The sequence below is a fragment of the Hemitrygon akajei genome, chromosome 8 (assembly GCF_048418815.1).
Source record: "Hemitrygon akajei chromosome 8, sHemAka1.3, whole genome shotgun sequence".
In the NCBI taxonomy this organism is placed as follows: domain Eukaryota; kingdom Metazoa; phylum Chordata; class Chondrichthyes; order Myliobatiformes; family Dasyatidae; genus Hemitrygon; species Hemitrygon akajei.
The window spans coordinates 131,673,814-131,684,515 of record NC_133131.1 but is presented as its reverse complement, the minus strand read 5'-3'; the positions used below and the strand labels follow the sequence as shown (position 1 = coordinate 131,684,515).

Below are 10,702 nucleotides of genomic sequence, written 5' to 3'. Positions count from 1 at the left end.
ATAACCTATTTCATTCTACCAGCCATTCTTTGTGTCAAAAAAATACTTGCCTCTCACATCAACTTTAAATTTCTTCCTTCTATCATTAAAAACATGTCCTTTGGTGCTTGACATTTCTATACAAGGGAAAGGATTCTGGTCAAGATGGTGCTTACGTTCAATGCTCCCTCAGTCGACATCTTCTGGATAGACCACAAAATTGTTTATTTCACTTATTTTACATATTTTTCTTTCATCTTAAGTGTGTTCCTGGAACTGTTGTAGCCTGTGATTTACAGTTTAGAGATCGATTGAGTGATCCAGCACTTTGCTGTCTCTGAGAAGATTCAGAAAGCAGGGAAGGCAAGCCATGAGATGAAGAAACTATGAGACGTGGCATGAGCTGATGTTCAACTCCATTTCACCAATTAATGCTTCCATGATTTACCAATTAAAGCGACAAGGAAGATTGAAATATCGAGGCAATTGCAGAAGGCGAGCACTGACTACCTGCCTTTTATTTGCCTATGGGATCTGGAGAGAGAGACTACGTAGTCTGCCACTGTGCCCTGAGAGTAGGCCTCAGCATTTGAGCTGTATCTCTCTCTTTCGATGATGTTGGAGGATGTTACCAAGGTTCTGTGTTTATGGATTTGGACTGTGGACTATGAACTTTTTCATTCTTAAAAGTTTTTATATTTTGTGTTGTTGCCCATTCTTTCTCTTTGTTTTTTGTGTGGGGAGAGGGGTGTCTGGGGGTTGATGAATGTGGTGAACTACATATACCTGTCTGGACACCCCCCCCCCCCCGCTGACTGCTCCTGTGGCTCCTCCCACAGACCCCGGTATAAAGGCGATTGGAGCCTGAGCCCGGCCCTCAGTCTCCAGGATGTAGCATGGTGGTCAATTGCTGCTTGTTCTTTCTTCCAGTCAATAAAAGCCGATATCTCGCCTCTCCTCTCAGAGAGTTATTGATGGTGCATCAATGGCCTTGTTGCATTTCATGTGGGGGAGAGGGATTTGGGGGAGAGGGATTTGGGGGAGAGGGATTTAGGGGAGAGGGATTTGGGGGAGAGGGATTTGGGGGATTTGATGATTGTGTTGCCATCCCATTCATATTTTGTGCGGGTAGGGGTGTGGATTTGTTGTTTCTCTTTGAACTGACTTCCATGGCATTTCTTTGTTTCGTGGCTACCTGGAATTGTGAGTCTCAGAGTTGTATACTGCATACATACTTTGATAATGAATAAACCTTTGAACTGTAGATTCTGACTGTCTACCATATCGGTACCCCTCACAATTTTAAAAATCAATGTCAGGTTTCCTTCAGCCTCCAACACCCTAGGTAGAACAACCCAATTTTTTCCTATCTATCCTTACAGCTAATACCCTCTAATTCAGGCAGTATCTTGGTAAACAATTCTGCACCCTTTCCACTGTCTCTACACTCTTCCAATAATGAGGAGACCAAATAGAAGGCAATACTCCACCTTTGATTTGTCTAAAGTTTTATATAACTGCAGCATGTCTTTCTTACTCTTATACTCAGTAGCTTATTTATCAACTTATTCACTTGTGTAGCCACTTCTGGTGCACTATGGACCTAGACCTAAAATATATCAGTACAGTCAGCCCTCTTTATCCGCAAGGGATTGGTTCCAGGACCTCCCGTAGATACCAAAAAGTGTGGATGCTCAAGTCCCTTATATAAAATGGTGCAGTATTTGCATATAACCTACACACATCCCCCCGTATACTTTAAATCATCCCTAGATTACTTATAATGCCTAATACACTGTAAATGCTATGTAAATAGTTGTTATACTGTAATGTTTAGGGAATAGTAACAAGAAAAAAAATTGTACATGTTCCTTTCACTCACAACACGAGTAGCAAACGAACGAGATGCGAGGCGAACAATGATCAAACAATGAGTAAAACTTTTAATCATCTCTAGATTACAGAATTTATAACACCTAATACAATGGAAATGCTATGTAAATAGTTGTTACACTGTCTTGTTTAAGGAATATTGACAAGAAAAAAACTGTACATGTTCTTCTCGCTCACAACACAAGCAGTAAATGAAGGAGACGCGAGTTAACAATAATCAAACAACCAGTAAAACTTGTAACACCTGTACAGTAGTTATTACACTGTCTTGTTTAGGGAATAAGGAGGCTCAATAATACTAAAGTCAGGAACTGTGGAGATTGAGGACTGAGGATCTTCAAGCGTTGAATGTCAAGACTTCAGAATTGCAGATGCTTTAGTTAGTAACATTGTTATAGGAAGCTGTCTCTTCTTTTTCTTTGCATCATCAAACAAATCTTGCAAGGTAGCCTTTCTCTTCTATGAGTTTCTTGAGCTCCTCTGGGAACGCTGCTGCAGCCTCAGCATTAGCTGATGCCGATTCTCCCGTGATCTTTACGTTCTTTCTTTTCAATATTTTTATTAATTTCTACACAGAAGAATACAGAGTTTAAGAAAATACATATTATAAAACAAAAGAAAAATATAATAATACCAAATACATTATATTTGAATCACATCAATGAACTCCTTACCCTATATTCATGTAGATTAGATTAATTCATATGTTGAGATATGAATAATTTTATATATATTAAAAAAAACTCTAACCCCGCTACCAAAGCCGAAGCTGTTTGGTAAAGAAGAAAGGGGAAAAGAAAACCTTATCAGATAGTGAAATATGCTATTTACCAGCATCTGTACTTTAACGGGAAATCAAAAACGGTCCCCACAAATTTTGAAAATCTTGGTTAGATTCAGAAATTGAACAACGAATCTTCTCTAAATGTAAGCATGCCATAACATCCCGTAACCACTGAGTGTGATCAGGCGGAGCAGCATCCTTCCATTTAAGCAAGAGCGCCCTCCTAGCCATAAGAGAGATAAAAGCCAGAATGTGCAAGTCAGATGTCTTCAAAATGATATCTTCCCCTCCAACAATACCAAATAAGGCGGTCAAAGGATTAGGCTTAAAATTTACTTTAAAAAGTACAGAAAAAGTTTGGAATACTTCCTCCAATATTTTTCAAGACTTGGACGTGTCCAAAGCATATGAATGAATGAAGCTTCTCCATTGTTACACCTATAACAGTAGGGAGATATATCCATATAAAAACGAGATAGCTTATCCTTGGTCGTATAAGCCCTATGGACCACTTTAAATTGTAGGAGGGAATGACGGGCACGTAACAATGAAGTATTAACCAATTTAAAAATTTCATTCCAAGTTTCTTCTGAAATTGAAGTCTGTAAATCTCATTCCCAAAGATTTTTGATTTTGTCTAAAGAATCATTTCTCATTCCCATCAACATATCATAAATATTGGATATTGAACCATTATAAAAATATTTCAAATTAAGAATTTCATCTAATGCGTTCTTATCAGGACTTTTAGGAAATGTATATAATTGAGATTGCAGAAAGTCTCCAATTTGTAAATATAAAAAATAGTGGGTTTTTGGTAAACTATATTTAGTTGACAGTTGTTCGAACAAAGAAAGACTTCCTCCAACAAACAGATCCTAGAAACAAAAAACACAAAATGCTGGCAGAACTCAGCAGGCCAGAAAGCATCTATGAACATTTAATACCCAATCTATCCTATTGTTTAAAAACTACATCAGTCATAAAGGGCTTAAAAAATAATTAAGAGAAATGGGACTAGAAAGGGAAACTCTCAATAAACCGAAGTGTTTTTTAAATTGTATCGAGATCCTCAAGGTATGTTTAACTACCACATTTTCAGTTATTTTACTTAAAGATAAAGGAAGTGAAGATCCCAAAAGAGAGATAATAGAAAATTTATTAACAGAGTTAGCTTCTAAAGAAACCCACCCCGGATGGTCCTCATGATTAATATAATATAACCAAAATGTAAGATTCCATATATTAACTGCCCAATAATAAAACCTAAAATTTGGTAAAGCTAAACCTCCATTCTTTTTAACTTTCTGGAGATGAACTTTATTCACTTGAGGACATTTATTTTTCCATATATAAGACGATAAAATAGAGTCAAGAGAATCAAAAAAGGATTTAGGAATAAAGACGGGTAAGACCTGGAAGTCGTATATAAATTTAGGTAAGAAATTCATTTTAATAGAATTAATTTGGCCAATCAACGATAACGAAAGAGGCAACCAATTTGATAATGTTCTTTTTATATAATTTAATAAAGTAAGAAGATTTTCTTTAAATTGATATTTATAATTCTTAGTAATTGTTACACCCAAATAAGTAAGTTGATTTCTTACAATTTTAAAAGGAAGATTAGTATTAGTTGATGCCAAATTATTGAAAGGAAAAAGTTCATTCTTACATAGGTTCAATTTATATCCAGAAATCTGGCTAAAATAGGAGAGTAGAGAAAGTGCAGAAGGTAACGAAGCCTCGACATTGGAAATAAAAAGCAATACGTCATCTGCATAAGTGAAACTTTGTGGGTAGTACCCTTCCGCAAAATACCAGTGTTATCACTAGATTCTCGAAAGGCAATAGCTAAGGGTTCTAAGGCCAGGTCAAAGAACAAAGGGCTCAAAGGACTTCTGGTTCCACATTGAAGTTTAAATGGTTTAGAATTCTGAGAATTAGTAAGAACCCGAGCAGGAGATAAATAAAGTAATTTAATCCATTGAGTAAAATTGGGTCCAAAATTAAATTTTTCTAAAATTTTAAATAAATAGTGCCATTCAACCCGATGAAAAGCCTTCTCAGCATCTAAGGATATCATACATTCCGAAATCTCCTTAGAAGGAGAATAGATAAGATTTAATAACCGACAAATATTAAAATAGGAATATCAATTTTTAATAAATCCAGTCTGATTGTCAGAAATGATAGATGGTAAGATATTTTCAATCCTACGAGCCAGAACGTTAGATAGGATTTTAGTATCAACATTAAGTAAGGAAATTGGTCTGTATGAAGAACATTCAGTTGGGTTCTTATTCGTTTTAAGAATAAGCGAAATAGAAGCTTCATAAAAAGATTGCGGCAACCTACCCAACTTAAAAGTATCCGAAAAGACGGAACATAAATGAGATATAAGCAGTGAAGAAAAAGCCTTATAAAATTCTCCAGAAAATCCATCAGGACCTGGAGCCTTCCCTGAGTGCAGTGAACATACAGCCTCGGCAATTTCTTCATGAGAAATAGGTTGATCCAATTGTTTTCGGTTATCCACAGAAAGTGTAGGAATAGTTAATTGGTCTAAAGAATTATTCATTACGGCAGTGGTTCCCAACCTTTTCTATGCCCCACACCCCTAGGAAATGTTTGATTAATGTTTGCACCCCCTACAAAAGTAATATCACATTTGAAGATAAAGAAGTCTAATTTCTAATTTTTGAACCATGTACAATACTGCGGGTGAACAAATTGAACTTAAAAAAATAAGCTTTCAACTCAGTGCATAAAATGCAAACATAAATTGAGCAATTAGATTCTAATTTATTCAGAAAAAAATTGTAAAAGTAAAATCAATCCCAATTGCGAACATAAAATTCAATGACTTCTTTGCTCCTGCTTCTCATTCATGATTTTGTCAAAACGTGGAACTTTCTTGATGACTGCGATCTGCAGGTCTGCCTGTGGATTCAGGCGATTCCTAGATTTTGTCTTGATTGACAAAAGAGAACTGAATCCAGATTCACACAAGTATGTTGTTGCAAATGGAATGAGGACACGGAGTGCTTTTCCACCAAGTCTTGGGAACATATCCAGTGCTGCACACCAAAACTCCTCCAAAGTCTTGCTTTCAAATTGCATTTCAAGAGCTCAATTTGTCTGCAGATCAGTAAGATCTTCCTTCAGCTCTTCATCATCTGACATTTTCTCCAAATTGTAGGAATATGGATTCATGATCCAGTCTTCTGAAATCTTCAGGTCTCCAGCAGCAAAATATCCCTCAAACGATTCTGACAGCATTTCCAAATGAGCCACAGTTTCTTCACGCACAGTAGGAGTTATGGATCCAGCATCATCAACCATCTCTTCTGGTGAAGGAAAATTTGGGAGACTGCCCCTTTCCATCCTTCGACGCCAAAGACGTAACTTTTCTTTGAAGGCATTCAACTTTTCACAAGCCTTCAATATGTTTATTCCTTTTCCTTGAAGAGAAACACTCAGGTCATTCATGCGAGTGAAAATGGCAGCTAAGTAAGCCAGCATTTGGGCGAATTCCTGTGATTCCATTGCCCCAACCAGATCACATCCACGCTCCTCCAGAACAACTTTGATTTCTTCCTGCAGTTCAAAGAAGCGGGTTAAAGCTTGTCCTCGTGACAACCAATGGACAAAGTGTGGAAAAGCAAAACTGAATGCTCACTTCCCAGATCCTCAAAATGATTTGAAGATGCGATGGTTCAAAGCACGCCCCCGATCCAGTTGATGATCTTCATACAAGTATCAAGGACTTTCTTCAAATTTGGAGGCATTGATTTTGATGCCAGAGCATGCCGATGAAGAACACAATGGGTAACTTGCAAGTCTGGAATCTCCTTTTTCAACAATGCAGAAAAGCCAGATTTATTTCCAAGCATTGCAGGTGCCCTGTCAGTGCACACAGAACCAATGACTTTGATATCTAAATCATGTTTGGCAAAGAAGACTTTCACCAGCTGCATCATATCCTTTGCAGTTGTGTTTATTTTCAGATCTTTACAAAACAGGAAATCTTCCTTCACAGCACCGTCATTGACATACCTCACTAATGTGATGAGTTGACTACAACTGGAGACATCAGTTGACTCATTCAACTGAATAGAGGTTTTAAGAGGACTAGCTCTGACATCTGAGATGACTTGGTCCAAAATATCTTCACTCAAATCACTGATTGGGTTGTGAATGACATTATTTGATAGGGGCACCTGTTCAAATTATTTTCTTGCTTCGTTGCCCAGGATAATTGTTGCCATTTCCAGTGCACATGGCTTGATGAGATCTTCTGCGATTGTATGGGGCTTCTTGGATTTGGCCACTTTATATGCCACTTGGTATGAAGCAAGAACTAGTGGTTTTTCAACAGAAACAAAACCTAATTTTGGATGAGTTCCTTGTGAATCAAAACGGGCTCTTTTGATTTTCAATGACCCAACGTTATATCCTTCAACATCAGCTCTGCCATGCTTGTTCTTGAAGTGCTCTTGAAGCTTGGATGGCTTCAGATTTGAGTTGGAAAACACAACGCTACAAAGAATGCACTGGGGTTTTTGCAAGCCATCATTTCCTGTTGTGCAAGTGAAACCGAAGCACACATAGTCATCATTCCATTTCCTCCTTTTTGACGTGATGAAGGGTTAAGGGTAAAGAGAAAAATATGAGCTAATATGAGAAAAACTATCTGACTAAGTCAGGGATGATGGCTTTACTCAACCAGACACGCCTATAGCAAAGTATCGCGAGAAATACGCTTTTGAATATTATATTACGATATTATCTGCAGTTACGCCAAGATAAATCGTCAGGTTGAAATGCTACGGAGATGTGACACGACTTATTAGGCTACTCTCTACTGAATTTACACACCAATATCCGATGATTACCAGAGATATGAACTCCTATCACACAATTCAAAGTCCTCGGTGCTAACCATGATACCTCCTCAACTAACACAATTCAAAATTATCAACGATTCAAGAAAAAACCTTTTAAGAGAAAAAAAACCTTTGAAATTCAAAAACTTCTTTAATGCATTGAGACAAATACGAATGAATAACTTCAGCTACTTTTTATCAAAATGCGGCTTCTTAAAATGTTATAATTGAATAATTTACCTACTGTCTGCAGGTTTAGTTTTAAAGGGAAGTCGTTACTCGATGGTTGATTCGGAATGTATAAAGATTTTGGTATTATGAGATGATTTTTAACTCTGAGATGTAACCTTCTAGCTAACATTGATGAGACTCCTCAACTCTGAGGTGTAACTCCCAGGTAACACTGATGAGAATCCTCAACGTTGACTCGGGCAGCAGGAGACTGGAGTGAGTTTACGTCTCTCTCGACTCGGGCAGCGGGAGACTGGAGTGTGCTTGGGACAAACGTTACTACCACTTCTCAAGGCACACTGGCAGCTGGCTGAGTGATGACTCGTGACTCTTTGTTGCACCCCCTGAAATTCCATCTTGCACCCACTGGGGGTGCAGGCACCCCAGGTTGGGAACCCCTGCATTACGGTATTATCTTTAGGAAGGTCAGAACTATAAAGTTTAGAATAAAATTCTCTAAAGGTATAATTTATTTCTAAATGATCAGTTGTCCTGACACCGTTAGTTTTACAAATTTCTTTAATCTGTAGTTCAGCAATAGTTTTAATTTGGTTAGCCAATAATTTACCTGTTTTATCTTCATGAATATAAAACTGACTTTTATCATTTATGAGTTGAGTTTCAATAGGATATGTTAACAAAAGATCATAGCAGGTTTCCCCCGTTATCCAAATGTAAAGCATTCCTATGAAACCGTTTGTAAGCTGAAATGTCGTAAAGCGAAGAAGCAATTACCATTAATTTATATGGGAAAATTTTTTGAGTGTTCCCAGACCCAAAAAATAACCTACCAAATCATACCAAATAGCACATAAAACCTAAAATAACACTAACATTTAGTAAAAGCAGGAATGATATGATAAATATACAGCCTATATAAAATAGAAATATTTTATGTACGTTGTAGTTTCACTGATCAAAATCGGGAAGACAGCGAGCTGAAATCGATTTGGAGAAAAACAATTGGCACGTACACACATGCACACACAACTGCCCGCACAAGGCTTCACGGTCATGGTAGTCTTTCTCAGGGTAAACACACATATAAAGCGGGCGTCTTTTTTTCATAAAAGTGAAAATCCTCTTTGGTTAGCGAAATCAGGTACTAATGTAGGTCCTTTGTAACAGCGAGCTGTTGTAAAGTGAATGTTCGCAAAACGGGGGACACCTGTATTTGGTTTTAATTTCAACCCACCTTTTATATAGAACAGGATCTGAAGCCAAGGCATATTCTTGGTCTAATTGTTTCAGCTGATTGGCTAAATTAATTCTCTCTTTATTAGCTTTTTTCTTAACACTTGCAGTATAAGAAATGATTTGTCCTCTAATATATGCCTTAAAGGCATCTCATATAACAAGGCTTTCTTTGGCCACTGTATTCTCTTGTAAAAAAATAATTGGGACTTTAAGTTTTTTAACATAGGCAAAAATCTTATTTCATTTCACAGGGTGATTTAACCTTTTCACTTTAAGACTAAGTAAGTTAGTAGTATAATCCATTTTAATACTATTTAAAAGAAAAGTTAGAGGAATAATCCCTGAAATAATTAATAAGACTAAACAATAACCTTTGAGATAAGGTAACCAAGCAACAGATTTGGCTAAGAATCCAAAACAGCTTCCAGGAAAAAACCCAACCCCCCTTCCCCTTCCCAAACAGAGAAAGTTGACGCCTACATGTAATGATAACATCCCCCCCAGAGAATCTGCTGGCTTAGCTCCAAATTAATTTCAAGGTTAGAAGTATTCCAACCTAGTCAAAACAACAGATAAAAAAGAAACACTTAATTCTGATATCAAGAACCCTAGAGAAATAAGTATAATATAAAATCATATGAACACACAAAGTATTAGCTCGTTAAAGTCTTATTCTCAGAATGCAGCTTTAAAAGGTTCAAAAAGAGAGTTGACTACAAGGTTTGCCAAAGGTAAAATATGTAGTTAATCATGTAAAAATAATAAACAATCAATTTTCTGACTGTAAAAATTTCTGAACCTCTAAACTCGAACAGAACCATTCCCTCAAACCATCCTTCAGTGTAATTCTGAGCCGAGCCAGATACCGTAAAGAACGTTTAAAATTTTTGTTGAACAGCTCTGATATGACACTTTTAAACTTAGCACGCTCCCTCATGATCTCTGCTGAGAAATCCTAGACAATCCTAATCTTCTTGCCATTGTAATCAATCATACCTTTCTGACTGGATTCACCAATTATAAGGTCCTTTCTTTGAAATTCAGGAAAATAGATTGTTACTTAACGAGGTCTGTTTCCAAGCATTCTATTCCCAGGCACTCTGTGAGCTTGGTCAATCATTGGTGTCGACTTTAAAATATTAGGGAATAGCTGAACCAGAAAGTTTGCAAAGAATTCTGAAGGGTGATCACCTTCAGTTAACTTTTTGAGACCAAGAATTCAAAAGTTATTTCTTCTGCTTCTGTTTTCTAGATCAGTAATCTTCTGTCTTAATTCTTTATTAGTTTTGGATTGTTTTTCTTTCTTTCTTTCTTTATCCATCTTTTTCATAGAGTTTCGAGTTGATAAACATAACAATGATAATGATACAAATAGATCAGGATTACATTAATAACAGTAGGATTTTTTTTTTCATAATGCTTTTGCAGGTCATCCATTTTCTCATCCAGAACCGACAGGATTTCTTCGTTCTCTTTTATTTTATTGTGCTCAGTTAAGGGTTTTTGAATAGAATCCAGTTTTATACCTAGTTGTTTAATTTCAGAGCCGAGCTGCTTGAACGCTTCGGAGGATTCCTTTCTGAATCGCTGTAATTCCTCGGAAGCTTCTTTTCTGTGTTTTTGCAGCAATTCAATAATAGAATCCAAAGATATAGAAGGATCATTTATTTTTAGTAACTTTAGCAGTTCTTGTAGCCATGGTAAGACAATGTCACGTTCAAAAGTAAGG

The 10,702-nt window shown here is 36.7% G+C and overlaps 1 long non-coding RNA gene across 1 annotated transcript; it reads right to left on the bottom strand.

The window, feature by feature from the left end:
* Window positions 1–1,898: 1,898 nt before the first annotated feature.
* On the bottom strand, window positions 1,899–10,067 carry LOC140731466 (uncharacterized). The gene is made up of 2 exons (XR_012099845.1): window positions 9,970–10,067; window positions 1,899–2,440 (listed from the first exon to the last, which is right to left on the bottom strand). It is a non-coding gene; the product is annotated as an uncharacterized lncRNA (long non-coding RNA).
* Between the last annotated feature and the right edge of the window lie 635 nt (window positions 10,068–10,702).